The 7,715-nt window shown below is 45.0% G+C and overlaps 1 non-coding gene across 1 annotated transcript; it reads left to right on the top strand.

The window, feature by feature from the left end:
- The first annotated feature begins 228 nt into the window (after positions 1-228).
- On the top strand, positions 229-334 carry LOC112208787 (U6 spliceosomal RNA). Its single transcript, XR_002943348.1, has one exon. It is a non-coding gene; the product is annotated as a U6 spliceosomal RNA (small nuclear RNA).
- The last annotated feature ends 7,381 nt before the right edge of the window (positions 335-7,715 follow it).

The following is a 7,715-nucleotide window of genomic DNA, read 5'->3' as shown; positions in this document are numbered from 1 at the left end:
TAGTGAAATCCCATCTCTACTAAAAATACAAAAATTAGTTGGGCGTGGAGGCGGCCGCCTGCAATCCCGGCTACTTGGGAGACTGAGGCAAGAGAATCTCTTGAACCCGGGAGATGGAGTTTGCAGTGAGCCGAGATCGCGCTGTTGCACTCCAACCTGGGCGACAAGAATGAAACTCCATCTCAAAAATAAATAAATAAAAATAAATTTAAAAAGCAGATAGCATGCTTGCTTCAGCAGTACATATACTAAAATTGGAACAATATAGACAAGATTAGCATGGCCCCTGCATTTAAAAATAAAAAATAGGCCAGGTGCAGTGGCTCACACTTGTAATCCCCGCACTTTGGGAGGCCGAGGCAGGCGGATCACCTGAGGTCGGGAGTTTGCGGCCAGCCTGACCAACAGGGAGAAAGCTCGTCTCTACAAAAATACAAAATTAGCCGGGCATGGTGGCACATGCCTTTAATCCCAGCTACTTGGGAGGCTGAGGCAGGAGAATCGCTTGAACCCAGGAGGCGGGGGTTGCGGTGAGCCAAGATCGCGCCATTGCACTCCAGCCTGGACAACAAGAGCAAAACACTGTCTCAAAAAAAAAATAATAAAATAAAAAATAATTTAAAAAAAAAAGCAAGTAACATATACGCATTGAACCAGGATTCCTATTTCTAGGAACTCATCTTACATACACACTTGTCCGCTTGTGAAATGATACATATACAAGATTAAAAGACTCTTTGTATTAGCAAAAAATAAAAATAAAAATTGACAAGAACCTAAAATTTCATCTGGAAGGGATAAATTAATTACGGATTAAATCTGTAGTATTAGGAGTTAAACAGGTACAATGGAATACACTGCAGCTATAAGAAAGAATAAAGAGGGTCCGTATTAACTGTTGTGTAATCATCTTCAAAATACACTGTTAGATGTAAGGGGTAAAAAAAGGGCCCGGGCGCGGTGGCTCACGCCTGTAATCCCACCACTTTGGGAGGCCAAGGTGGGTGGATCACTTGAGGTCAGGAATTCGAGACCAGCCCGGCCAACCTGGTGAAACCTCATCTCTACTAAAAATACAAAAATTAGCTGGGCATGGTGGCACAAGCCTGTAATCCCAGCTAGTCGAGAGGCTGAGGCAGGAGAATCGCTTGAACCCGGGAAGTGGAGGTTGCAGTGAGCAGAGATCATGCCACTGCACTCCAGCCTGAGAGATAGAGCAAGACTCTGTCTCAAAAAAAAAAAAAAAAAAAAAAAGACACAGCTCAGAACAATTCTATTGGATGCTTCCACTGTGTAAACAAGAGTGAGATAAGACGTAGGTCCAGGTATTTGATTACATTTGCATACAATGTATCTGGAAGGACCTGTATGAGCTGGGAACCCCGGACACCCTCACAGAGAAGAACTGGGTGGGCAAGGGATGGAATCTTTTTGTTGTCTTTAACATTTTGAATCATATGATTGCATTCGCCTTTCAATATAAACATTAAGCTCAGTTGTGGTTTTTTTTTAGACGGAGTCTCGCTCTGTCGCCCACGCTGGAGTGCAGTGGCGCAATCTCGGTTCACTGCAAGCTCCGCCTCCCGGGTTCACGCCATTCTCCTGCCTCAGCCTCCCGAGTAGCTGAGACTACAGGCACCCGCCACCACGCCCAGCTAATTTTTTGTATTTTTAGTAGAGACGGGGTTTCACCGTGTTAGCCAGGATGGTCCCGATCTCCTGACCTCGTGATCCGCCCGCTTCAGCCTCCCAAAGTGCTAGGATTACAGGCGTGAGCCACCGCGCCCGGCCAAGGTCAATTTTTTTAATTGAATAGGCAAAAGAAATCCAGGATCACTCCATGTCTGGGTTTGGCCAATATTTTCCCAAGGCACCAGAGAGTAAATATTTAAGCTTTTCAGGCTAGTAAGAGCTCAATCACCACCACCCTCAGCAATGTCTTTGAAATTCAAAAGCAGCCATGGACAGTAAGTAAAGGAATGGGTGTGGCCACATGCCAAGAAAACTTTATTGAAGATGCTGAAACTTTAATTTCATGTAAGTTTCACATGTCATGAAACATTCTTCACTTGATTTTCCCCCCAATTGTTTAAAAAATGTGAACCCATTCTTAGCTCACAGGGCTGTAATCGGCCAGCTCCTGGTCTGTGGTGATGGCCTCTTCATTTCTGCAGTGATCTCACTATAGCTTAGGGGTGTGTCCAGCTCGGGGCACCTGTGTTAAGAGGAATATTAACCAGCGAACTGGTATGCCATCAGTCTGGTGCCAGGATGGGAGGAATGTTGAAAAACTTGGGGCCATAGATCCTGAGGAAAGAAAATTTGGGATTAGAGGGCAAGAGCAAAGTGGAATGAAACCTGCCATCAAATAGGTGATGGGCTGCGGGAGGGGGATCCCGGTCTCAGATGCAGCGTGGCCAGGTAGGACAAGGTAGCTTTGGGGCTTCACCCAAAGGAGAAATATTAACCATTCCTAGAGCTTCCGTGGAGAAGGAAGCCCCGGAGCAGCGACCGAGATGCACTTAGGGCACCAGTGGATCAGTGGATAGGATGCCCTCGGTGTCCCCACCCCATCCCTGTCCTCATCACCTCAGGGCACATGCACCCTCCACGGCCAGAACCTGCATTTCTTTTTTCTTGCTTGCTTTCCTTCTTTCTTTCTCTTTCTTTCTTTTTTCTTTGTTTCTTTCTCTTTCTTTCTTTCTCTCTCTTTCTTTCTCTCTCTCTTTCTTTCTTTGTTTCTTTCTTTCTTCTTTCTTTTTTTTTCTCGCTCTGTCACCCAGGCTGGAGTGCAGTAGCGCGATCTTGGCTCACTACAACCTCCGCCTCCTGGGTTCAAGAGATTCTCCAGCCTTAGCCTCCTGAGTAGCTGGGACTACAGGCTCCCACCACCATGCCTGACTAATTTTTGTATTTTTAGTTAGCGACAGGGTTTCACCATGTTGACCAGGCTGGTCTCGAACTCCTGACTTCAAGTGATCCACCTGCCTTGGCCTCCCAAAGTGCTGGGATTACAAGGGTGAGCCACCACGCCCGGGCGTCCTGCATTTCTTTACCTGGGAGCTTCCTTGGCTGCCACTGTCTGCTCTGCCCACCCACAAGGCAGGTCAGAAGCACAGGGAATTAACCCCCCTCAGAAGCAGCGCTTCACCCGTGTTGGTGGGTAAATGTCCCAGTTGTGTCCCCACTGGGAGAATAGCTCTGTGGGGTGCAGTCTACACCAAAGAGCTCCTCAGCAGGGCCAAGCAAGGGTGAGCCAAGAGAAGCACTCACTCCCAGGTCCTGCAAATTTTTAAACTTTAATAATTATACATGGCCAGGCACGGTGGCTCACACCTATAATCACAGTTTGGGAGGCCAAGAGAGGCGGATCACTTAAGGCCAGCTGTTCGAGACCAGCATGGGCAACATGGCAAAATCCCACCTCTACTACAAATGCAAAAGTTCGCCAGCTGTGGTGGTGCACACCTGTGGTCCCAGCTACTGGGGAGGCTGAAGTGGGAGGATCACTTGAGCCCAGGAGGTCGAGGCTGCGGTGAGCCAAGATAGCACCACTGCACTCCAGCCTGGGCAACACAGCGAAACACTGTCTCAGACAAAAATATATATATATATTTTATGGGCTCGCAATCAAGTGCATAATAATTTTTTCTTTTCCTTGCATTTTTTGAGGGGAAATTTATCTTCCCAGCCTGACTCCTCTATGCCACCTGAAAGAAGACGTAACCTCATCTCATTCCGATTCCCTCCATGATTTCTGGGGATTTCTCCATCTCTCTGAGTTGAATCCAGTGATTCAGATGGTTTCCCTCGGCCTCCTTCTCCTTCCCTGGGGTTGCTCGGGGTCTCAGTCCAGACTGACACATCCACTTTCTCTCTCTTCTCTCAGCTCCCTTCTGAGCGGCGATCACCTGTTCTGCGTGTTTCCATGTCTTCTCTTGAACCCTGACCCAATCTTGCGCTTACAAGTTTAGAACGTTCCTCCCTTTGTTTCTCCTCTTCACCAGGGCCCTTAAAGTGAGGAGCTCCCACCTGTAGCAGGCCAACAGGTAAGCCTAAACACAGGAGGTTGCTTGTGTCAGTTACCTGTATGTCCCCTGTCTATGCAACAGCTCAGGTATGTGTCCAGCAGGCATTTCCGATATTTTCAAGACCCAGCTACCAAAGGTGGCCCCATGTAGACCCGTCCCCACCTCAATATAGGGCAGTGACTCTGGCCAAAAATCTTGCTTGGCTCATGTTTCTTTCATAGTCCATATTCAATCGGTCAACAAGTCTTGTCAGGTCCATCTGCAAAATGTATCCAGAATTTTATGCTGTAGAATATTATTCAGCCATAAAAAGGAATGAAATCCTGTCCTTTGCAGCAACATGGATAGAACTGCAGGTCATTATGTCAAGTAAGCCGGGCACAGAAAGAGAAATATCACATGTTCTCACTCATATGCAGGAACTAAGAAAAAGTGGATTTCACGGAGGTAGAGAGTAGAATGATGGTTACCAGTCTGAGAAGAAAATCAGGGGATGAAGAGAGATTGACTACTGGGCACAAAAATACAATTAGAAGGAATAAGATCTGGCCAGGTGCGGTGGCTCACGCCTGTAATCCCAGCACTTTGGGAGGCCAAGGCAGGCGGATCACGAGGTCAGGAGTTTGAGACCATCCTGGCCAATATGGTGACAGAGTAAGTCTCTGTCTCAAAAAAAAAAAAAAAAAGAAGGAATAAGATCTAATGTTCAATAGCACAGTAGGGTTACTATAGTTAAAAATAATATTTTGTGAGTGTGTGTGTGTGTTTTAATACAGAGATGGGGTCTCACTATGTTGCCCAGGCTGGTCTGAAACTCCTGGGCTCAAGCAGTTCTCCCATCTTGGCCTCCCAAAGTCCTGGGATTACAGGCATGAGCAACTGCACCTGGCCAATAATGTACTATATATCTCAAAATAGCTGGAAGAAACTTGGAATGTTCCCGACACAGAAAAATGACAAATGTTCAAGGTGATTGATATGCTAATTACCCCGATTTGATCATTACACATTGTGTGCATGGATCAAAATATCATACTTACACCATAAGTGTGTGCAAACATTATGTATACATAAAAATTAAAATTAGCTGGGTGCGTCTGTAGTCCCAGGTACTTGGGAGGCTGAGTCTGTAGTCCCAGGTAGAGACTGAGGCAGGAGGACTGCTTGAGCCCAGGAGTTCAAGACCAGCTGGACAACATAGACTCTGCCTCAATTTCCAAAAAAAAAAAAAGAAAAAAAATGCCGGGCGCAGCGACTCATGCCTGTAATCCTAGCACTTTGCAAGGCCGAGGCGGGCGGGTCATTTGAGGTAAGGAGTTCAAGACCAGCCTGACCAACATGGCAAAACCCCATCTCCACTAAAAATTAAAAAAAAAAAAAAAAATTAGCCAGATGTTGTTGCACATGCCCTGTAGTCCCAGCTACTCTGAAGGCTGAGGCAGGAGAATCACTTGAACCCAGGAGGCAGAGGTTTCAGCATGCTGAGAATGCACCACTGCATTCCAGCCTGGCCAACAGAAAGCGATTCTGTCTCAAAAAAAAAAGAAAGAAATTTTAGAAATAATTTCTTTTAATGTAGCCATAATTTAACCACTTCTTTCATTGAGAACTTCTCGCTTCTCTCTCCCTCTCCCCTTCCTCCTCGTGGCTCTTAATTTCTATCTATTGCCATCTCAGGACATTGTTTGATTTTCTCCACGGTGCATTTTGCTTTCTGAAAGTAGCTTGTTTGTTCAATTCCTTGTGTAACGACTTTCTGTCGCCCCTTCCTCTAAAATGTAAGCTCCCTGAAGACAGAGACACTGTCTGGTTCACACCTGCTAGATGAATACAAGTGAAGGCATTGCAGAACTTGCCTTCTTCAAACATGTGCAGCTAACAGCTTCCAGCACCAGAAAATTGAAATTCTCTTTTGCCTTTTCTTTAATGCTCTGCCTCCATTTCTAAGCTGGTTTTCTTCTGGGTCTCTGTTCTGATTCTCACACACCTGAGTGTGACTTACCCTGCTTCCCTTGCAGATGTCGTTGTTCGTCCCTCAAAATGTTTGTGGCACATTTCACGGTAAGGCTCTGAGACAGCGCTCCAAATTGTGTCTACATATCTTCTGTTGTGGTTACTTTGAAGTTTGTTGAATTATATTGTTTTGACAGAACTGTCACATCTCAAAACGTGTTGCTGACTAAAAACATATGCAGAACCTTTTTTCCTTTTCTTTCTTTCCTTTTTTTTTAAAAAGGAAAAACTCTACCATCATCTTGCAACTAAACGTATGGCCACAGGAGGGCACCATGAGGCCGCACTTCTGCTCTACGCAAAGTGGGTGGAAAATTGAGACCTGATGGTGGGGACAGTGCAAAAAACTCTGGGACTTTTATTCTTAATCTCTTTCTTCATTCCAAGATCTACCGCCCAGTGGTAACACACCCTTTGGAGAGCAGGCTGAGAAAATCAAATACTGGTACAACATTAACAAATAATAATAATTAATAATAAGCTGTGAATGTCTTCCAGTTCGTAGAAACTATAAAAGCACATTTACTCAGATATACTTTGTTCTAAGTTATTTTTATCAGGGTTGAGTAAAAGTGTATAGATCAACAGCTATGAGCAAAAATGGAAGAAATCTGAAACTCCTGTAATGACAGACTTCAGGAAAATGTCCTCTATTGAAGTAAAAAAAAAAAAAAAAAAATAGCAAAGTGACAGGATTGGGATGCAAACCCTGGCTGTGTATACAGCGTCTGTGTTCTGCTATTACACTCCATGTTCAGCACAGCCCAATATGGGAGTCACTAGTCACATGTGCACATATTTAAATTTTAAATTAACTTAATTAAAAGTAAATAAAATTAGGCCGAGCGGGGTGGCTCACACCTGTAATCGCAGCACTTTGGGATGCCAAGGCGGGTGGATCACCTGAGGTCAGGAGTTCAAGACCAACCTGATCAACATCGTGAAACCCCATCTGTACTAAATACAAAAAATTAGCTGGGCTTGGTGGCACATGCCTGTAATCCTACCTACTTGGGAGGCTGAGACAGGAGGATCACTTGAACCTGGGAGGTGGAGGCTGCAGTGAGCCGAGATTGTGCCATTGCAGTCCAGCCTGGGCAAGAAGATCGGAATTCCATCTCAAATAAATAAAATTACAAATTCAGTTCTTCAGTTGCACTAGCCACAGGTTCAAGAGGTCAACAGCCAAATGACGCCTGTGGCTTCTATTGCATAGTACAGATATAGAACATTTCCCACATCATGGAGAATGTAATCTATTGAATGGCAGCCGCATAGACAAAGCCTTGCAGTTTGTGCTCCTAACCATGACACTTTACTGCCTCATGGATTCTAGCAGTCTATCTACCTTGCCTATCTATTGTCATAGTTTCCCTTGAATTCAAAACAAAGTTTAAAAATATTTCATTCTTCTACTAAACAAGAAGTTTACTTAGTACCTACATTTTACCCACCTATTCAATATAACATACCAAAGGTAGCAAAGCAAATAGAAAATATGCTCCCTGCTATTAAAAATTTAGAATCTAGGCTGGGCACGGTAGCTCATGCCTGTAATCCCAGCACTTTGGGAGGCCGAGGTGGGTGGATCATTTGAGATCAGGGGTTTGAGAGAAGCCTGGCCAAAATGGTGAAACCCCATCTCTACTAAAAATACAACATTAGCTGGGC

This window comes from Pan troglodytes, chromosome 2 (assembly GCF_028858775.2).
Source record: "Pan troglodytes isolate AG18354 chromosome 2, NHGRI_mPanTro3-v2.0_pri, whole genome shotgun sequence".
Taxonomy (NCBI): Eukaryota; Metazoa; Chordata; class Mammalia; order Primates; family Hominidae; genus Pan; species Pan troglodytes.
Note: the sequence above shows the minus strand (reverse complement) of the source record. Positions and strands in the feature narration are given on the sequence as shown.